At 34.1% G+C, this 23,554-nt stretch overlaps 2 protein-coding genes across 8 annotated transcripts in view; one reads left to right on the top strand and one right to left on the bottom strand.

Moving 5' to 3' along the window:
* LOC141448991 (tyrosine-protein kinase transmembrane receptor Ror-like) overlaps window positions 1–23,554 on the bottom strand; it is a 164,995-nt gene that overhangs the window by 46,489 nt on the left and 94,952 nt on the right. The gene's annotated exons all lie outside the window — the stretch shown is intronic.
* LOC141448993 (L-sorbose 1-dehydrogenase-like) overlaps window positions 1–23,554 on the top strand; it is a 105,054-nt gene that overhangs the window by 9,165 nt on the left and 72,335 nt on the right. For 3 of the 6 annotated variants that reach the window (XM_074117951.1, XM_074117944.1, XM_074117945.1), the window contains exons 2-5: window positions 1,443–1,571; window positions 1,650–1,786; window positions 4,456–4,564; window positions 5,118–5,229. The gene's annotated coding sequence lies outside the window, so the exon portion shown is untranslated. Of the gene's footprint in view, window positions 1–1,440; window positions 1,572–1,649; window positions 1,787–4,262; window positions 4,382–4,455; window positions 4,565–5,117; window positions 5,230–23,554 lie in introns of those variants that run through there. The other 3 variants (XM_074117946.1, XM_074117947.1, XM_074117950.1) reach the window with 3 other exon arrangements.

The following is a 23,554-nucleotide window of genomic DNA, read 5'->3' on the forward strand; positions in this document are numbered from 1 at the left end:
AGTAAGTTTTCAGAATTGATATTTTGAAGAGTACCAGTTAGAACATTTTGAATTATTTAATTTAGGGTCGTGAATGTTCTTTTAATATTTTGTTTTAATAGTTAGTGAACAAACTATTTTTAGTCGATGTGTATTATTATTATTTGTATTTTTATTGAACAAATAAAATAGTTTTAACAAATTAATGGTCTGATAAATAAGAGATTACAATCACAGCACCTAGTTGCATTAGCACTGTGCCAATGATAACAGAAATTGGACAAAGAGAAAAGTTTTTCCATCATCTAAATGCAGCCAATATGTGATTATTTTATCGAGATTAATAATGTTGCAAATTTTTCAATTTGTCTCCGTGGTTAAAGAAATATTGATGGAGTGCACAATGTGTATCTATTTTGTCTTGTGTGTACGTTTTACTGGATCAATGTCTTGTATTATCTCTATAAGACTATCCAAGGATCTACTCTAGTGGAAGAGCTTCTCATCCATTATGACCACCCTCCCTTCTCGTACTACGGAATAAATACCTACTTTTACTTACCTTCTGGGCTATTGAAGATGTACATCTTCTATGTAATATCTGTCAACAGAATGATGTCTCTTTTGGACATTACACTTTCAGCAAAGTGCATCGCATCGCTATAAAGGAGATTAAGGAAGTTCTTGGGTTCCCGTTACTCTCTACTAATACTCTCCTTAAAAATGGAACCCATGCATACTTAATGAAATTCTTCTCGAGGCTGTAGCGCTCTCTTCGCTAGTCTCTTACTATTAACTATTCAATACACTTGCCGACTGAAAGGAAAGGTAAAAAAGTGCAGCCAAATACACTCGCACAAACAGACTAATAGCCTAGCCGTGCTTGTTTTTAAAATATTAGTTTTGAAGAATGATTTTTTTTATTTCCAGTCTTCCAATAAACTACCAAAGTTTTATGTCTGAATAGACATCTTCCAAAACCGAAACAAAGATTTTGCAACTGATTTGCATTTGGGACAAAAGGATGTTCATAAAACTCGTGATTTCAGCAACAAGTTTAATTTCTACTTACTATATACGTTATAAAAAGACATTTAGAATTGATATAACACATATTAGGCCTGTGTAGTTGATTTTATAACCTATTAATATCAAGAGTTAATCTAAATAATCAAATTAAAAAATTAATGTGTAATACAAGGAAAAGAGAATTATTGCCAGTTTCTATCGAAATGTTTTTAATTTGTACTGTCAAGTTTTCGACGTAGGGACTAGGCCATCTTCAGGAATTATTTTAACAATATTAATTGGGTTTACTTTGTTGGTTAACCTCACAGGTTGGAATTATTATTATTGGCCAGACTGTTGGTACTGCATAATGACTGAAATTGACATTAACTAATCTTTGTTGAATCAGTCGTACTAGAAATATTCGTGTTACATTTTATCGAATTTCTTTTTAGTTCGCAATGGGGCTCAGAATGGACCGATGCGGTGAGTTAATTATGCACGCCTCTTCAAGGAGTTGGGAAGTGTTTGCTGGCATTCGGAGGTTGTTGGACAGACGCAACGGAGAGCTGAGGCACCACTAGGTTACTTTCTTTAATCAGATAGCTATTCTTGATCTCTCGCTATAATCATTGAATAAAACATGTTATTGTTGATCTTAGGAAGAAGAAAGATAACACATGCTCCAAAGTTGTGTATCAGGATGGAAGTAGAGATGATCGTCGAGGTATTGCTACCTTTATGTTAAGTGAGCTGGAAAGGAAGACAGGAATAATTGACCCTTCAGTGTGCTCCTAAAGTAAGGCAAAGAGTAAAGACCTGTAAAGATTTCCTTTAAACAAAATTCATGACAATGTATAGTTTTCACAAAGAGAAGTTTTAAGAAGCACTTCGGGTTGGGTCAATATGACGTGCTGAGTCTATCCTCCAATTAACGTAAATTTTAAATCAAAAGAATTAAGGTTAATATTTATTTCCGTAGATGGTTGGCGTGCGGGGGGTTGTACAATCAATAATAGAGTTTTCCGTTGGACATTGTTGCTAGTGTACAGATCAGTTACAACAAGAATATAGAATTTTCTTATATATATTCCTGTACACGAACGATCAATCACTTCTGTTGTAGTCACGGAAAGGCTAATTTTCCAAATGATTGCACATGAAAGTTCGTTCTAAAGGCTTGTCTTTTTTGATTAAAAATGTATTTTTGTTTTTTTAAAATATTGTTTCATTTTCATCTAGTAAACAATTTATTATAGAAATGGTTTATTTGGTGAGTGATAAATAGTTTTAGAGATAAGCTCTGCTTCTAAAATAGTTCGCCAATTGTGGAAAATCTCTCTCTTCTTGTAACTTCGCCTCAACCAATCTCTTTCTATCAAGATACCATTTTAACTTTACTGTTACTGCGTTCTGCTTAGTAAACATTTAATGTTTACTAAATAAAGAATATATAAATTTTATAATGTAGAAGCAGTTTTTAAGATGTTCCTCCAAATGTATTACTTTTTCAGGATCTTTACTGACAAAAAGCAAAACATATCACATGGATTTGTAGGTAGAAGAAAAAAAGATTAACCAATAAATATAATGAAAAGGAACTTCTAATAATAATAATAATAATTGAATTAGACCACAAAATGCAGTACTCAGATGTACAATTCATTCTAGTACAATTATTCTATCATTCAATCTATTCTAGCAGAGTCTTAGTGTAGTAGTCAGCATTCTAGGTTCAATATATTGTAATTCTTAGTTCGTCTAAAATGTATTATTTATTTGAATATACTAGGTAAAATAAATCGCCTCATAGTTTAATGTTATTGCTAGACGTTAAACATTTTATTAATAAATCGTATCTTATTTCTTAGGGAAAATCTTTTAAGTGCGGCACAGAAGGTCGCAAATCAGGAACCGATGCGCTCTGAGTCTAGATCTCTAGTCCCTTCCATATCTGAAATTATTCATCATTTATTATTATTTTTTTACTTGTATCTTTATTTTGAATTTGAAAGAGGCTGCAATAAGAAAGCTGGATTTTTAATAATTTTTGTTATGTGTTTTGTTCACTGTGTTAGATAGAAAGGCTTAATTCAAATTTTAATAGCTAGGAAAATCTAGGAGTTTTGGAAGTGTATAAATGGTAAGGTTTTGGCGAACAGGAGAATATTTCTACTTAAAGGTGAGATTGAAGAAAGAGAATTATTTAAGTTCTCTCGCGCCGCTTGATGTTAAAATTTGCATGATATAATTGATAAAGTTTATGTAAACAGAGAAGAATGGAATATAAGTGAGAGGAGGGAGGTGTTGTTGAAGGAAGTGCTGGTCGGAAGAGAGTTGGTATAAGGTTAAGTTTATAATAAGGTTTATACAGTCTTTTAAGGGCCCTCCTATTACTGGTTTCTTAGGAAAATGGTGAATAAGGAACTAAGGCGCTTGTTTTTTAGTTGCTTAAGGTACAAGAAAAAAGGTCCTTGAAGTGTTCTTAGATATTCTCTCTCTTTCTCTCCTTTTACTGCATTTCATGCATATATTATTTTAAAAGACTCTTAGGCATATTTCCGCCGGTCCCCGTGCTTCTGCTTCAACGGTTTGTGTTTTTTATTGTTTATTTCTTTGCATCGAAACAGTGGAGGGCTCATGATATTGTCCGTTTGTTAGGAGTATAAATGGTCTAGCTTATAGGATCCAACTTTCGGAGATATTGGGCTCCTAGGAATGCCATGGCTACACAGAAAACCTTAGTATTCCTATTAGGTTTATTGGAACTTCCCCAGATCAAGGATTAAGAGTATCTGCTTATCCTTACATTTTCTCTTCTCAGCTACTTCTTACAGCTCACTTCTGGTGATGAGCAGTGTTATAAAGAGAGAAGGTTCTCCCGAAACTGGCACATAAAGGTTCATGACTGTAATTGCCTCAGATGTAGATTCGCTTAAATGTAAAAATCTAATGAAAATAAAATTAGATTTCTCTTCCAGTGTAAAAATATTCAATCTTCTTAATTTGCATAGAGTCTGCAACAGAAGGAGATCTGTGCAGCCGTAGGAGTCTATGCACGCTCACTAAAATGCTGTCATTACTGGGCTGGCTAACGGGACCATTAGGATTTAGGATTAAAGATCGGCATCCGTAGGAGGAAGTGAATCAGCCATTTCCTTTAGGATCTTTGCTTAGCTACAAGTAGTCCTTAAACAAAACCCTGTTTAAACTGATAGCTCCTCTCTAGCGGCAGAAGTATAAGGACTCACACACAAAATGAAATACTGTTGTAGGGTTGTGGTGGTGTCTACATTAATAGCACTGGCATTGCATCGATATTGTCCTTGGAAGTACTCCGTCACCCTTGCAGACCAAATAATTGTCCACTTAAATGAACCATCAACATATTACCGTAAGTGCACCCAAAGAATTGTCTTCTAATATGAAATTGGAACGCTTTAACGGCTTTTGATGATTATGTTTCAGAACGAAAAATGTAAGGAGTGTCGGAATTCCTGCTGTTGGTACCTGGAACTGCTAAGCTGGGGGTGAAGATACAGAGTCAATGAAGAGGTCGACAAATTAACTAAGTAAGGTATTGTGTATTACTCATCCAATCCGAACGAACATTTCTGGCAGCATCTTCTAGAAAATTGCCAGTGATATCATTGAATAATCAATTATTACAAGAAAACATACTCTTTATTTGAGAGTCATAAATTTATTTGTAAGGCATATGTAGGCATTTAGGAATTTTTGTAGCAAATTCTGATTAGTGTTGAACAAGTTATCCCTTTGAAAGGGTGAGCAAAGAATGAAAGGTGTGCCTTAGGAGGGTTTTCCTTTTGTGTCAAATATTCATTAAATTGACTGCGTTGTAACAGAGGAAAAAGGCCAAATGTTTTAACTCTGAATGTTTGTAAGCGTTTCACAAATTTGTATTCCAATAATTAAATGCTGCGTTTCTGGAGAGTCGAGTTGTAATATGGATGTTGGGGTAGTCTAATGGGCCCTGGCATTATGTCTTAGGTTGACACGTTTCTGAATGTAAAGCAGAACTAAATCAGGTTTTCAAAATAGAAAAAGTTGTGAGTTTTTTTTTTTTGCATTTGACGATTTTAAGTAATAATGAATGCTTTAATTTTCAGATTTTTCGTGAATTTCCGAAGGTATAGCGCCGGTCCAAAAGTGATGTGAGACTTGTGTGGAAAAGAGGAAATAGATTTCCAAAACTAGATAACAATAGTTGCGAAAAAAATGGTAAAGAATGATTATTTATAGTTTTACCATGTTTGACTAAAATAATTGTATTCTTTTTTACGTTAAATCAGGATGCCTATTATTCTAGTGGCAATAATATTTTGGTTATGTTGTTGATGTTGTTAACATCAGCTGTCTGAGGTTAAATTTTGGTGAATCAGTAGACAGGATTGTATCTGAAATTGAATGATTTAACCATCTTAATAATATATCTATATGCTGCCCAAGTGACTCCGCAATAGGAAAACAAATTATATCTTTATTAGCTATTGAGCTCATTAAAATAATAAGTAGGAATATCATTACCTCTTAATTGCCCGATATTGTTCTTGAATTTCAAACAGAATATTCTGGAAATTCATTTATAGTCATCGCAATCACTAATTTAATGTGGTCCAGTATCATCTTTGCTAACAATTTCATATCTAACATTATAGTGAGTGGTCTTTTGTGGACGAAAAAGTAAATCAATAAAAATCATTTGGAGCATTTAATAATTTGATTGCTACTAACAGTTGAAACCAGTATGATAGTGGTAAGTTAACAGTATTATTAACTTCACGATTCTCAAATAAATACTTCTTTATGACGGCTCAACAGGTACTAGAGCGGAGTTGGTATTTGCCCCCACTCGAACGATCACATTAAAATAATGGTGCGGAAACCTTCTCCCTGTCTATTTCAAGCGGAAGGTAGGAGTTCTACAATTTGTGACCAATTGAGGGCAATGCAAGTTTGGGATTTAATTTTATTGTGACGAATGTGAGGTTTTTTTTTTTTTTTTTTTTGTACAATTAATGCATTAGATTTATTTTTCTAAGAAATACATTCATGTGGCGAAATGCTGTTGGCTAAAATGAACACAGCTCATGGGTTCCCAGACCTGAGAAGTGGATGATGATATTCCATCAGATCTGGCAGTTTCTTTGTTCAAAACCATGTCTCCACTGATTTAACCACCACCAGTTATTAAGTATTTATAAAATAACTTTACTAATTTTTAAATTTAATAATAATTAGTACTTATCTTAAAAATTTCACGCTAAGTCTTAATGAATCTCATTAGTTCGTAAATATTTTAATGATAAATTAAAAAAAAAAATACCATAATTATTAAACAGAATGGATATTACCATTAAAAAAATGATTATTAGTGAATCGTACATTCAGAATCATGAATTTATCAGAATTCTATTTTGATCGCCCATAATAAAAAATGTAAATATATTAATAAGAGCGGAATTTTTATTAGTGTGTTGGGGGTAATTGTTCTCTACAAAATGACTGTTTATTTTCCATTATGTCCTTGCTTGCATGTTGTTACTATGTCTTTAGAGGCACGCACAATGTAAATATTCACATGTTACAATATTATACCTCTCACAGTACTTAACTAAATGTTAAAAATATTTTACAAATACAATTTACCTTACAGTTATTACAAACATATATATTTTAATATTAATTGTTAGATATATAAGTTTGTATTATCTTTTATTTATTTTAAGGATTCAATTTAGCGAAGAATCGGTCCAGGAAAAAAAAAACTCCGTATTTTTGCCAAAGTTTCGACATATTTATTACCTTCTTCAGGGCGTGGCTATTCGGGTTGGTTGAGTTACAAAAAATGTTTAAATAAATTTGCCGGAACGTTGGCAAAAGAATGGAGTTGTTTGACCGATTCCTCGCTAAATTGTTTATTTAATATAATAGTTATCTTACTGCAATGTTTAATCAGTTCTAATTCAATTTTTTTGCTTAAATAAAATAATTGATAAAATTTTAAATCGTTTATTACAATGCACAGTTAGCTTGGCTATCATAAAATTGGAACTATTAGAATAGATCTATAAGAAGTAATTAAGCTTAATTGATAAGTAATAAAGATTTCTAACTAACCTCCCAAATATAAAATGAATTTAAAGTTAAATCTACTTGCATTTTGGTAGATATAGTGTAGCACCCGTGTATGTAGTATTTTTCATGTACGAATAGAGTGATGCCCTGAGTGTGCAGGGCACGACAACCCTTTTCATTGTGTAGATGTTCAGTCTGTTTCACCTTTCTTACATCGTGCGAAGTGCACTAATCGCTTTTTCAAGGGTCTTGGTGTCTGCGCATTTACCAATCGAACGATTTCGATCAACATCTACACTAACACCTCAAACACTCGTAGAAAGCAAGCTCCAGCTCAGTATCACTCTCACCACTACACTGACTTTACTATTCACCAGTTTGAGGACTCCCGCATTCCTTGCACACACACAAGCAACCGTAGACCTTTCAATTCGCAGTAGATTGTAAAGGAAGTTTTTCAATCTATATTTTTCATTTCTTCCCATGGGTTTAGTTATGTAGAGTATACGTCAACATCTTTAATGCCCAAAATAGTTTTTTATATGCATTGTGATTCACTGCTCTTAAAGAGGATATAGTGATCAACGATATTCCGTAAGAAATCCGAATCTCTCCAGCTAAGCGCCAGGTGCTTAAAAGTTTTCTTGAATATGTCATCGCCAGTGTAACCTAGTCTTACTTCAAGGCTCAAGCATCTTCAGGTTTCCTCCGAGTCTGCATGCAATCGTAAACGCCCAGGGATAAAGACACACTTATCTGTCTACCTCAACGTTGGGGCTTTGATTATATATAGATATATTTTACTTTCTGAATTAATTTCATTAGCATGATTTTAGTAAAAATTAGTATGTTAGCCTATTCTCTGCATCACATAGTTAAGCATATGTTAAGAACAGTTAAGTATAAGGTTAAAAGGTAGTTGAGAAATAGATTTGATCTTGATTGAATTTTTATTGATACCTTTACAATACTGATATGGTGAAAATATTGGATTGCTATTGGTTAGCGTAACGTTTGCCGTATCTGACCGCCTTTCTTGTGATGTCCATTGTCCACAATAAGATGGCACCGATAGAGCACGCAAGGCCTTTAAGCAAAATATATGCAATAGGTTGTTAACTCTTCCCACTTTGCAAACTTGCCTGTTAATTTATTTTCTGTCACTGGGGGTGCCGGTTAGCTCAACGTATAGCAGCAGTCCAATGGGGCAACGAACGAAATTAATTTCCTTCTAGCGTTCACCCTTTCCGCACACGGCTAGACGCAGTTTTGAAAGCAGAACAAAAAGTAAATAGCGAACTTTTTTTCAATATTGGTTGTCTTTTTTGGGGGGGTATGATTAAGAGCAGTGTGATGAACGTAGTGAATATAATCTTATTCCAATTTCATTTGATTACATATATGCATTAAAAATAAATAATAAATTATATAAAAATATATTTTAAGTACATAATTAATTGGGGGAAAAAACCTTTACATTGAAATAATAAATTAGAATGAAATTTAAATTTATTTAAACTACGAGATTACAGATTCAATATTTTTTAATATGGTTACAGTAAGTAGTAAGGCGAGTCAGGCATATTTTTTGATAATGCTTTCTGATAAGGACTTGAAAGAAGTTCAAATAAAGTCCAAATAGTACCTTCCATCCGAGAATCTTCTAACCGCTATTATTCCAGTATACAAAAACGGGATAATTTAGGTATAAAGATATTGGTTGATGCTGAAAGTAGGGGAGCCTGGCTTCTTCATGAAGGCCAGTATTGTGAAAGGTTGCTTTTGGAATTGTCGGAAGGTGTTAAACCAAACGACGCAATAAGACTACCAACTGTGCGCTTGCCCCGTAATCTTAAACAATTTATCCAAAATCACCCAAAAGCTGCTTAAAGTCTATCTGAATTTATAAGTTAGAAGTGACGATCTTCGCGTCACCATGGACGCCCTCCACTCCCTGGAAAACGTTGAAGGATACCTTTCCTCATAATCAAATCACGAGTAAAGGAGTGGTTTCTGTCCAAACAATTCATGCTTTTTCGGAAGGTAACACTTGCTGCAAAAAAAAAAGACAGTTCATCTCGTTTCGTAGTCATATACGTCATGTAAATTCTTGACCTAGAAGAAGTTCCCTTCTAATGAAATTCTAGACTTTAAGAAGTTTAATTGTATAAAATCTCCACAATTTGACCGTTTGTATCTAGAATGATTTCATTAATTGCTATCTTCTTTTGCCAAATTGAAAATATTCACTAATTTAATGAATATCAAGTGGGGAGTGCGATTTCAGTTAATTCTCTTATTGGTTGTACAATTCCTGTCACGTTTTCTTTAGTATTTTGTCGCAGGAGAATATTCGCAGGTCTGAATTTAATCTTAAATTTCAATATCAAGCAATGACACACAAATTTTTATTTTCGCACCAGTTATAATATTTTTTTTTTCATACATTCTTCATTCTTTCTTTATTGGGTCCTGATTAATTTGCTAGGATTTATAGGAAGGGCTCTGGCTAATTAGGTGTCGCGGGCGGATGTGGAAGCTCATACTAAAACAATTTTTTCTACCAAAATAAAAAGGAGTCATTTGCGGGATTCGAATTGTGGATCTCCCACTCACAAAGCCACGCTCTTGATCACTAGACCAACACCCGCCCCTTGCGATGAACATATAGTTATAACTAAGGAACGGATTTTTATGTATTTAAAAATGCCAAATATTTAATTAAAATATGCATTTATTTTCGTCAATTATGTGGAAAATATGTGATTTTCTTAAAATATTTTCTGGAATATTTAAGTAAAATGGACTTTTTTTTTTTTATGAAAATGGATTTTTTTTGGGGGGGTGCAAGTTATAATTATTTATACAAGAAAGAACATTTTTACAATTTATAATAATTTATTAGGAACAAAATAATTTGTTTTTACAAGTTATAATGATTTATACAACAAAGAACATTTTTACTATTTATAAAAAGATGTGTTAAATTTTCAATTTTGAAAACTTCACTTTTCGAAATTGTTTGCAACCACATGAAATTTCAAATGTTGGAACGTAAAGTGACGACGATCTGGGCGTAAGATGGACTTGTAACGACTAAAAGATCGTTCAACATCTACAGATGTTATAGGTGCCTTGCTGAAAGAAGTTATCTCGTTGGTTGTAAAGGGTACACGATGTTCTGAGGTGACTTCTGTTCCACTGATAATATCAGAAATCTGGCAGATGGTCTCCCACCCTTTGTTCTTGCTCAGTACTTCTACCAGTTTTGATCTGATCAGATCTCCCTTACTCCCAGGTATTCCTTCCACCTTTTCGATGACTTTTTTAACGTTGGACACGTTTTCTGTCAGTCGAACATTTTGGGACTCAAGTTGGGTAATGGCTTGTGCAAGAAATACGCAATTGTCAGAAATGAATGCAAGGTCGTTCCTTAAATTAGGTTTCTCGAATAAAGACTTGGCTGTATTTATCGCTACTGCTTCGTCTTCGAGATGTGAAAGGACATTCTTGATTTTATTGTAGTTTTCATAGTAATACTGAGCTGCTTCCAGCCAAGTACCCCATCTTGTCAATATTGGTTCTGGTGGAAGGCACAAGTCTGGGTAGAGATCTTTTAGCATTTTAATGCGACTTGGTGCTTTTAAGAACACTTTTTTAACCGAGGAGATTAAGGAATCTACGTTACTCAACAAAGATCGGACAGTTTCTGCTACTCGATGCAAGGCATGAGCAATACACGTTACATGAATTATCTTAGGATAAAATACCTGAATAGATTGCCCAGCCTTGACCATGTTGGGGGCAGCATCAGAGAGAAACAAAAGAACTTTTTCGTTCAAAACTCCACTGAGCCATAGAATATGCATTGAGGCATCGAAGAATCGTGAAATGGTGGAATGATTGCATTTTTAGAGAACCTCACAGTTCAAAAGGAATGGCTTTGAATCCACATCAGCATCACTGTCAAGTTTTCCAATAACTGCATTGGCAATATACCTGCCCTCAACGTCAGTGGTTTCATCAATTGACACCCAAATCGGTCCATCTTTGATATGTTCTCGAATTTTGGTTAGTGTATCTTTATAGATATCTTCCAGGTAGTTTTTCCGCAGAGTGCTCTCGTCAGGCATTTTTTTTTCCCAATATAGGACTCTAAGAATCCTTTGAAATGAGGATTTTTAAGTTTGTGGAAAGGGATATCTGCTCTAACCAAAGCCCGACACAGATCTGTACTCAGAGTAGACTTACTTGATGATGGAGATGTAAGGAAGGCTTGATAGGACGTCCTCTCTTTCTTTCTGTTTTTATTCTCTATGTGCGATCCGGTGGCAATATGTTGGGTGACTTGGGAACGTTGAGAGCAAGATACGCGCTTGTCACAAGCTGTGCAGTACAAAATGTCTCCATCACTTCGAAAAAGTTCTGCTAGAAACTCGCGAAGATATTTAGCAACCAGTTGTTTGTTTGAGGCCGATGTTCGTGGCATTTCACCCAAAAAATAATACACTAAGTGACCGAACGAAATGAATTGGACACTTCAACGAACGAGCTGAAAGAATAGACAACTTCAAAGAACTAACAAGTGCCCGTCACTGTTTAGCAGCATTCTGTGTAAATTACAATAACCATTGTACCCACTGTGATTCACAGCCCTACAGTCTGTGGTTCACAGTTCCTGTCAACCACCTTCCAATTATGAAAATATGCCCAAAATGAATAATATGAAGAAATATGTACATATTTTGATTAAATATGAAGAAATATTTATTTATTTTAATCAAATATGTATAAATATGCGATAACATCCAAGTATGTGGAAATATGTGAAATAGAAGTAGACTCAAACGGCTTAAAAAGTGTCAGTATGAATACTTCTAGTTGAAAAACGTCTGTAAATTGCCTAGAAAAAAATATGTAAATACATACGAATCCGTTCCCTAGTTATAACTATTCAAATATGTAGAAAATATTCTGAGCTAAAAGTAAATTTGATTACAGAGGATATTAATTAAAGTTAAGGTACTTTTTGTTTGAAGGAAATATATACTTAGAAAATTGTGAATTAAACTTGGAAAAGAGAAGTTTGTAATTGTACTTAGCAGACAGTGACACAAGTCGCTGAAATTAATAAAAAAAAAATAGGTGGCAGGCCTTGTTTACTTTTTGAACTCTAAATAAATAACTAGTATTATTATTCTTAGGTTCGCTTATTAGTTATTAAGGTGAACAAGGGACCTCAGTCTCCAAAAGCTCTTATCATAAATCCTCTTCTCTCCCAAATTGAAACCAAATGAATTGATCTAGAATTCATCTTCAAAAAGGACTCGCATCTACTTGACTACGCTGAAGGCTCTTAATTATTTTGTGACTCCAGCTGGAAATTGTACTGGGATGTTTGTTCTATGAGATTGGAAGCAGTCGAGGATGTTCTTGTCTGGGATTGAGGTCATAAGGGGAATTTGTAAAGGAGTGTTGATGGACAATTACCCAAAAATGGTGTGTGATTGTTTCTGGACTTGCTTCTAACTCATATAGCGCCCATTCCGCTTGGAAAATCCCAATGGGTGGTCAATAGTTTGGAATGCTGATGGGGATACGGAAAAGGCTAGTAGTAAGATGATTCAGAGTCCTTCAAGGACAAATCTCAGATTCCTGCTTGGAGCCAGGTTGGAAGAAGATCTTGGTTGATCTCACACTATGAGCGGAATGCAAATAAGCTTTTAATTCAAAGTAGATTGTTTGGGTTTTGAGAATATTAAGGTTCAGGGTCTTCGTCAGGAGACTATGAAGAGCCGAAGAGATTTCTGTATCCAATTGAGGTTATTGCTCCGACTTCTTCGGACCTTAGGTTGGTCCAAGTTCGGCTTTAGTTTTTCTTCCCAGTGATTAATGTTAAGGGGTAACTCGGTAGGGGACTGAAAGGTCTGTGGCGGCGAAAGGCTTTATCTCTTTCCGTTTATTTATTAAGTACTGATGGATTTAAACTGGCATTTGTCAACCTGGTTTTCCATTACGTCTTTTTGTTTTTCTTTTTGATGAACGAAGAATTTTGTGTATTCTGGTTAGATGCATTTAAAAACTTAATCATTAAATAAATAATTTTGTGTGTTTATTTAAAAAGTGGTACTGAACTGTATCAGTATATAAAGGGGATCGTGGGGATTATTGTTGACGACAGTTACCAGGAGAAAATAAACAAACTCATTTGTCTTCCATAATCTTCCGTAGGTTGATACTCTGGCGACCGACCCCTATCATCACTTCTATTAACTACTGTCAATTCATGGTCCTGTATGTGCCATAATTGAATGATTTCATCAATGCATTGTATCATTCTGTATTATTCTATCACACACTACCAACTTTCTCTTAACAGCTACCGGGGAATATTCAAAGATATAGAATTGTATTCCCATGATGGTACTTGATGATTCGACATCAGTTTACCCGTTTGGTTGGTTATATATTTTAAAAAAAAAAAAAAAAAAATCATCTAGGGCGTATGATGGTGGCACACAGTCATCTCAATTAGCCCAGCACTGTAGGTCTCCCTTCTACATAATTGACATACAGCGCTATCCCCAGTTCCTGCCACCACTTCCAGAGAAGTTTAACAGGGTGGAAAACAATTGGCCAGAAATGTCCGTTGTATTTGTCGTTTCTCTCTTCCATATCTGGGTACTAACTGCAGGGTGTGACATACTGCATACTCCGTCAAATTATTTACACGCGGAAGGCAACTATCCGTCAAAAGTTTTGTGCTCTGTTGTAATAAATCTGTTCCACCACAAAAAATAAATTAAATTAAAATTTTCTAGGATAGTAGTTTAAATAGTAAAGGTAAAAATAAGTTAAATCACATCATTCGGAGTATTGTCCAAAAATAATGAGAGCACACAAACAAATATGACAAAAAGACGGTTTCAATTTGTCTAAATATTGACAGGTAAGGTTTCCTTAACGCAATTCATTTTATAAGATTCCACTAGTTTAAAATGTGTTTTGTCGCCAGATCCGGTCTAGTAGTCTACCTTACAACGATGCTTCTCACTTCACAAAAAGTGTTTCTTACATTCTTATATGAATTTTAAAGGAATGTAGACTGATCCAGCTCAGTTCTCTTATTTCTTGTAGTTGGGAAGATTACGGTAGTTAGTTTGTATTTATGTGAGAGGTTGGTGAGGTTAATAGTGTTGTGCACTTTGACCTTTCATACATCTGATGTGCCCAAATTTAGCTATGACTAATTCAAAAGGATCATTAAATGTTTAAAGTTGATTAAATAAAAAAACGCCGGAGATAAAACTTCGTTCCAAATCTTTGGGAATAAGCGATAATTATACTCGTAACGATTCTAATATTTAAAGCCTGCAGCTTGTAATCGAAAAAGATCGAAGTCATTGATTGTCTCTAACTTTTTTAACAGTTTTTTGAAAGATGATGAGCTTGTTTGAGCTGCATTCTACGGGGACATAATGATCTATTCGTGGCTGTATGCAAGTTACTTTATTAAGGATGCATCGGTTCACTACAAGATTACACCAGATTGCCTTATTGTTGTTACCAATGCAAATATTATTCAATAAAAGAGATACTTTGTTTTTTAAATTTTACTTAGTAGTTCAAAATGGTAAATCTTTTGTAGGAGTGCATCAAATCTTGCTCGACAGTAGAGCGCTTGTGTTTTCCTTCCCAATGCTGAGGCAACTCCAGCTGAGATGGTACATTTAATTAACATGTTTAGCCCACCGATGTGGGCTTTGCTCATCTTATTTCATCAATCTAGCCTAGGAGAGACAATATATTTAGGATTATACTAGCGAGGATTCAATCCTCGAACTGTATAAATTGCACTGAAATAATGCTTAAATGAAACCTCCTCCTAGACGTGCGGTTTTAGGCCGCGTTTGTTTGAAGTTAGAAATAATGCAAAAAGCATACGAGTACATGTGAATAAAACTTTTAAAGCTATTTTCCAGAAAATTACAAAAAAAAAAAACAAAAAAAATTCAATTGGCAAGCGCACGTGATCGATTTAGTCTTAAAGCTTAAAACCGAATTACCTTAACCAAATAAATTCATGCGATTTTCGATTTTAGTCTATGCCGATTACACTAAAAGAAGTTAATTAATAATAATAAAGAAAACAAATCTATACTTAACGGAAACTTGAACCTTGTTTTTCAGAGAAAACTCAAATTCTATCGCAATACTTCCCCTGATGAAGGATAAGAAACAAATGAATCTTCTACTTGAAACATAAAGTGAACAAACTTACAAATTTCATTACTGTGCACAAAATAGACTATTAGGAGAGTAATTTCTGGAGATAAGATGAAAAATAGGGGAGAAGTTGATTGAATGTTTTACACGGAACAGAAGAAGATGGAGAAGAAGTGACTGAAAGTGGTGGAGGAAAACTTCAGTTGGTACAGGTGGCGTTCGCCAACGACAACCGTATCAAACTTCTCCCTGTAAACATTATTCCGGCTCAATTAAAAATAATTGCTTTTATATCGGCAATTTATTTTCTAATCACATTATAAACAGAGTCTTTTTTCTTTTATTTAAAGCGCGTCATCTGTCATCCTCGCGTTTCTCACTATACTGTTCATCATCGGACAAGGAAAAATCTAAGGGCCGGCAGTTGGACTCGAAATTAGGGTCTCCGCGTCGGAATTTTATCCTTCAGTCTTAACTTAAATATATGTATATTAACAGAAAGACCTTTTATCCTTTCTTTACTTTGTATATCGCAGAATTTCTCACCATTCAAATAGAAGAGCTCAGCTCTGAAGTTAATTTTGGTAATGACAAAAATGTCAAGCCATTCATCCAATATACTGTGTTTTCATTGTAACTGAAGTCTGTCCGCACAGATTGCCCTTATCAAATCTTAATTACGTAACCAAAGAATTTACTTAAACGTATTCTAAAAGATCATCTCCATTGCCAAAATGCGCGGTAAACGATGCGAAGGAAGCTTTTTTCTCGATAATATCTAAAATGTTCACTTAAGATAAGCCCCTTAATTCGTGGTAAAGAAGGTAATGGAAACAATTTATAGGCAAAATATATGTTGTAATCATTGTGTAATATTTTTGGAGATAATGCATTCAGAGAATGCATCATTCAACATGCAACACTCTAATGTGTTGATAGTAGTGAATAGTACGAGTATTTACCGTTCAAGCTAGGGGACAGGAACCCTACTAAGGGGGGAACTTCTTACAGTTTTGCCCGAGCAACAAGTAGACGCCATTAGTTCTGCATTTATAGATTCTTTACACGTCAAGGTCAATCCCCTTAGTGTTCTAGTTTCTCTGACAGCCGTTCGAGTGGAAATATTCAATCGATCAGCTCAAATTTTTAGTCTGTGGACTTCGTTGGAAAAACTTTTTTTTGGACTGAAACTTTGTAAATTTCCTTCCATAATGATAATCAATAAAGTATGAAATTCTATCATTCGATCCCCGGTACAGTTTCTGGAAGCAAGTAAACATTTCAGTTAGAAAAATTTAAAAAATTTGGTAAATAAGTCAATAAGAAACTGAAGAAAGTTTTGTTGTGTTCCATGTCTGCAGCTGTTTTCCCGCTCTTTTTTTCAATTTAATGAAATTAAAAATTTTATTACAAAATAAAATCTGTAAATCATCAGCTAAAGTGTTGCGTTGAAATGCTTTTCATGAGTTGAGAAGCGATCCTCCAATAACACTTTGTTATTAGCATCGGAGGAAGTCGGGAGGACAGCATGGCTTAGCCAACGTGTCTGGAAGTGTAATAGGTGTGTTATCGGCGGAAGTAGCAAAGCAGTGATTTTGGGGTTGACGGCCCGTCAGAAGTATATGTAGCACAGAGAATGGGCCCAAGCATTCTTCCCTCTTAGCCGCCAGATATGATTTTATTAAGTAGTAGATAGAATTTCTTCAACTTTCGCCTAGTCCTCGGTGACAAATTGGATCGATTGCTGAAGCTACATCAATAAAAGCCAAGAGCAATGTTGGTTACCGATCCAGAGATAAAGCGATAGTTTCTAAGGTAATGTGGCATGATGAATCTTCTGAGTTATGTCCAAGGTCAGATTGATGTGAAGAGGTTTGCACTTTCTAGGGTAGTTTCAATGTGCATTAACAGAACCTCCTCAAAGTTTACATCCTTATCCGTTATAAGTTGTTTGGCTGGTACAGTGGAGTCTCGGTTAACCGTCATGACCAGGACCGCACACGTGATGGATGGATAGTCGAATAGACGGATAATGGAAAAAAACAGGAAAATCTCCAGATTCTTTTGTTTAACGTGTATAAAACTTTGTATTAACAGATATACATATTTTATACGTTTATACCTTAAAGGTCAGGTATCTTTCATTATTCAATTCATTCTATTATGTATTAAAATTAATGAATACAAAGTCTGCGACATCTAATCTTTGCTTTTATGTACCGTATGAAATGGGGTAAACCCCAGATGTTTTTTTAAGGCTAAAGGACTCTTTAAAATTTCTGTACACTTGAAATAAATTTTTAAAAAGTTTTCTTTTTAAAATAATTTTTTTTTTTTTTTTAATTTTTAAATACTGAGGACAGTGATGGTTAATTGGAATAGACGGATAAAAGGGTGACGGATAACCGAGACTCCACTGTAGTTGGACGGAAGATTTAGGCTTATTAGGTTTTTGTATCGTGGAAATGGCAAAGAATTCCTCAACTACAGAAAATATATAAATCGATGTATACCTAGCTCTGAAGAGTGTATTATATATTGTAGTACTAAGTTTTACATGTTAGGGTTAATATATTAATTTTTTGGAGAATTTCTGGAGAATCCAAAGTTGCTTCCTGAAGTTTCCTATCAGTGAACATTTGCAGAACTAATTTCTTTATGGCATTTAGTTAGTCACTTTTTGTCAGTTATTTCACTTTCTTGTTTCCTGATACAAATGCTACATTTCTTCCGTGATAATAACAATAATTGTTTTATTTTAAATAATTTATACATAATATAACGACCAGTAAATCATAAACAACAGTCCATGACCAATTCTAATTCTATTTCAAAAATTTACAATAGCAGTCAGAACTTATCGTACAATTTCAGTCACACACATAAGTGTTGGATTCTTGTATGAGAAAACTTCTGTATTTCCACGCTCTAATATGATGATAATTATATTATTTTGCAGTGCCCTCGCGAAACAGCAGATGGTCGTTGTAACTTAATGTTGAAATTCTTTTTAATTAAAAAAAAAAAAAAGACTGTGCTAAAAATGGAAAACATTCTTGAATATAGACCAGCGAACTGAAATGTATAACCGTGAAATCTTTTATGAAACAACAGTCGACTTTGGCATCAAGGGAGCACGATGACTGTTATTGAAGAGAAATTGGATTTGAACTGTGCGCACCAGTGAGTACCTGTTGGCATTGGCCTTATCTACTGGAGCCATTCCTATAGTGCACAGTTTGCAATTACAATACAACTCCATCGTCTCCAATATGGTATTGTTGTTAGTAGGCAATATGCCACGCTCTTTGTGAATAGTATTTCATAAATATGGAGGATTAAAAGTCCAATTCTGGTGCTTAATTGCCTAAGTTTTTATTGAACTGCTACAAAATATTTTCTATTAGTTGTGCTCATTGAGGTTTATCATTGAACTCCATTTTTCTTTTAAGAAATTTAAAAAAAATAGAAATATTTCCTTTAACAATCGAAAGGATTCAGTTTTTTTGGTAATCTTATTAATTTAAAGGTATCTCATGATTTGTATCCTGCAATAGCGAGATTTTGCAAATATCCGGAAAAGCCCTTTTCCGAGAAAAGTTTAAAATTAATCGTGATCAATAGTAAAATAATCAGTTAGCAATTCAGGTTCCCTTCTCGAGAAATACTATAAAATTTGAAATTCTAATCTGTCACACTTAGTTTTCAATATTATTAGCATTTCTCTTAATAATTTTTCTTATCATATGACGCTCTTTAGTAAATTGTCTGGAGGAGCATTGTGAGGGAAACTTGACTTATCACTTTTGAGCCCACAAAACAACTTTTCTGAGAAGATTTTAAATAAAAGTGATATCTATCGTTATAATGCATTTGCTGTGTTTTTATATTTGCTATTGGTTTACACACTCACATATGAAGAGCTTAATGATTTTTTTTTTGCGTAGAGGGGATCTCTAAAACTTGTGGTGAAAAGTCAATTTCAAAAATTTGGCACAATTGCAATTTTCTCCACTTTGTAGGAATTTAAGAAATTGAAACTCAGAGAGATTACAGTTTAGTAACACTGTTAATTAAATAATGATATAGAAGTGAAACTAAAAGAATTATACGAAAGAACGTTCAACGTTTGTTACAATTGTTTACTTTCTAAAGCTCTCTGGTTCATATAAAAAGAAGGACCCTCGAGAGAAATAGGTTAATCTTAGCTAGAAATCATTCTTTTCTTGTAAGACGCCCAATGTTTTATCTTACTCCATTTTTCCAATATTTTCTATATCTCAGTTCTTTTCCCAGCGTCCACAGCAGGCAGTCCCGATCAATCCTGACTCCCTCGGCTTTCCTCATCTGTTAGGTTGTAGCCCCTTCGTAATGTTTTTTTCTTTTGCGGTTACCACCTTTCACTTAGTATTCATTTTATAAGCCAGTATTTTTTGCTCTTAGTCTTGTTACCATCCATTTCTTCTCAAATTTGGGGCTAGTATTTTTTGCATTCTACCAATCCCAGTTGTTTCAAAAGTACTGCTCTAGTTATCCAAGTTGCTAGTTTTCATCTCTATTGCACTTTCTTTGTCTATAAAACCCTAACTGTGCCTCTACTTCGGAGCAAACGGTTTGGCATGTAAACTCTGTATTCTTTCTCTTTGAGCGATTCTAGTTTTATTCTGACCCTCCTTAACTTCTTGATCGTACCATGTTTTGTGCAACATCGGAATGACTTTCTATAATTAGTTTTACAAAGGATATAGATTGTATGTATGTTTTGCGAAATATCGTGTCTTATCTTATCAAGGCTTTCCGTTAAAAACCTAAAATAACCTCACATCCTCATTTCTGTTCGTTTCCGGCCTATCATGCATATGATTTAATATATCTAATTCTTCCTCCAGATTAGCCTAAAAATTATAAATGAATACTAGGATTAGTAACTAATACAAACATTTAAGGGAAGAAGCCTAAATTCAATCCACTACAATTTCTGAACCTTAACTCCTCACCCCCAACTTATCTGGCAAGTGTTAAATAGGTGATTCCGTTTTTCACAACCACAGAAAGATGATATGTTTTTCAAGAGATATCGTAAAACATAGAATCATCTTACTATCAGCTTTACCCGGACCTTGTAATAAGCGTTTTAGAATGCCGTCTATATTACCAAGGTTCAATTTTTAAAAGTTAGAAGACGGTTCAGAATAGTAAAATTAAGAGGGCCGCGCTTAATTTGGCCATTCTATCTCCTTCTCAATGTCTGAATTCACAAAAATTTAGTTCCTTCAAGGGAGCAGTATGACACTGCCTCTCTTCTAATCTTTTCCTTCGCAGAAGCGCTAAAATGTTCCAAATTTAAATTCATTCTAGTCTTCTTCAATTAAATAAACTTAATTATTTATTATTTTAATAAAATTTTATGCCAATACAACATGTAGCAATTATTATTTAAGATTTCTTAAATTTAAAGAGGCTTTTAAAAAAAGTAGAATGTAATTTCACTCCTGTTTATTTTACTTAAAAAATAAAATTTGCTTTTATTGCCGAACAATAATATCTTGTGAGACTCTCAGAAAAAGAGTTCAAATTATTTTACCAGACAATATTCCTTCATAAAACTTTATTATGAAAATGGTAAGAAGTAGAAGAAGAAGAAGACAGAGGCAACGTGAAGAGAGAAAGAGAAAATTAAGTTGGAGATAAGCTATTATGGATGAAAGTGAAATCGTGTCGGAGGAGAGGAAAACGGCTCACTCACAAGTGAGTGTGGGCCCCTTAAAAGTAAGCAGCTGCAGCTTCCTGAAAAATAAGATTTCATCTCTCTCTCTCTTCTACTTCTTCAGAGAGGGGGGAAAAAATCGTCTTCCATTTCCTGGAATGGGGAGCACTCATTACATATTTCTTTTTTTAAAATGGACCAGCTGAAGAAGAAGGGAAGCTACTTTTTTTACTTAAATAAAAATAATATATATTTATCCTAATAATATGTAAATGTATTTTGACGCTAGCTTTGGAAACTTGGTGCTATGTCAGTAGATGTAGCACTGAAGTGGGCCACCTTACTCTGCTATCCAACTTTTAAATGTTAGTGGTTATTTCTTTTCTTTTTTTTATCTTGTTGAAATAAATGAAGTCTGGCAAGTTTGCCGAGGAAGCAAAGCCTGCTACGGTTGAAGCATAAAGCCGCACTTGTAGCTTTAGGTAATGTAATGGTGGGGAGCGTTAGCTTCTTTTTCTTTCTTTTATGCAAAAGTGAGCTAGCATATCTCTCCTCCCTTTTACGCAATCGCCCTCTCTCTTGCTAGATACATAAAATTATTCATCTCATCATCCATCAAGTGTTTGCTCTTGATTTTCCTCTACAATTTCACTCAACCAGAGATGCAACTATTTACTTTCTTCTTCATAAAAAGAATTATTTTAGTGTAGATTTTCAAAACTACAAAATGGGTTTCTTTTATTTATTTGAGTAAACTCTAACATGAAGAAAAAAGTAATTACACTCTAAAGATGGTATTTTCTTTTAATAATAGTAAACCCAGAATTCTTCCTTGTCCCAAAAAATAGAACTATTTTTAAAATAATCAAAACATATGTTTTGCTTCAGCATGTCGTCCTCTTCGTACTATCGATTTAGCTTACTCGAAAAGCTCTGAAGCTGCTATAGGCATCCATAGTTTTGTCACCATTTCCTTCTTTTATTAAAAGAAAAGGCATAAATTTTACTTTCTTAGCCTGATCTATATCTAGGTATTTAATTTAACTTCTAACCAGGATTGGATTTTTTCTTCCATGTAGTCGTAGCTCCCCCTCTCCCTCTTTCCACACCATTACAACTGAGATCCCAAAATTTTGAGTAGTCACCATTAGATGCCGCCCCAAGATTTCGTCTTCAACAGCTTCACTAATGTGCATTGCACACTGCTCTGCCGCCCTCCTAGACGATTTTTTTAAAGGGGTTTTTGCGTTTTCACCTCCAAAATACTCTTTACTTACAATTCGTTGAACATCATAAATACTATGAGGTTTCTTACATAGTAACAGCGTTTGCTATTAGAAGTCTTATTTGTTTAATTATAATTTTGAACTAGAGTATGACAACTTCTTGTTCCAACTCTCCTGCGTAATTGCGCTCCTACTAGGATACTGTTCCACACTTCTGTTTGGAATCGTATTATTTTCATGAATCTCTTCTGTGAAAAAATAGGTATCTAAAATTCTTCGTAACTTTACTTGGATTGCCCTTTCCATTCTATCGCCATATAACAGTACCTTGATATGTTTGGATAAAATCTGACTTCTATCAACAAATCACCAGTGATTTTAAAATATTATTAATTACCATTATGAGAAAGACAAACACTTCCCAGTGCAGCCTCGCCTCATGTTAGTGATCTTATTAGGTACTGCCGTCAAATCTGATCTTGTGTCAAGCTAATGAATTGAACTATCATTTGAACTCCCTGAACTCCTGCCAGTTGCCGTTAATCGGTTTGATTCTCGGGAGCACTAATCTCGTTCCTACTTCATTTCTTATAAGTGAATTAAAATGCTTTTTAACTCATTCACAATATTCATTCTTTAATTATGTGAGCAAACTTTCTAAGTAAGATAGGTTAATTTAATTTCTAAGTAGTCATTATGAAATCAAATACATCAAATAAATTTTCGGATTTTGCGTTTAATGTATTTAAATTAATTTTTTCTATTTTATTACTTGCTAGAAATGTCTTAAATAGTCGAGCATGTTTACGATTTCTTAAAGTATTTCTTTGAGCTTTTTATAATGAAGTCATCTTCAAATGTTAAGTCAATCAAATTTTCGTTGGCAGATTTACATTTTTGCGTTATGCTAAAGACCAATTGGTAAATATTAATATTTAGTTGTAACTCAAAAATGATATGTCCGAAGAAAATTGGAAATAGAATCTTACTTTTCTGCTAATTTAGAGATCTATAATAGATCGTTCTGTTCACATTTATGTACGAGTATTTGAACTTGCTCAGCTCGCCACCTACAATCAATGAGATAGAGATCTCATTAGCTTTTATGTCACTTCACATCTAAAATTATCCCCTCTATCACAATAAGCACAATTTAGGTTTTCACAAATGAAAATATTCAATAAAAGAATTCTCCAGTCCAATACTGCGCAGTAGTAATACTTCCTCGTGAACCATCTTTGTTATCAGAGGCTTTTCTTTTTATACAAACAACGGTAGCTTTTATAACAAAAAGATTGTAATAAAAAAA

This window comes from Rhodnius prolixus, unplaced genomic scaffold, assembly GCF_049639745.1.
Source record: "Rhodnius prolixus isolate KJV_2025 unplaced genomic scaffold, Rpr scaffold_2, whole genome shotgun sequence".
Lineage (NCBI taxonomy): Eukaryota > Metazoa > Arthropoda > Insecta > Hemiptera > Reduviidae > Rhodnius > Rhodnius prolixus.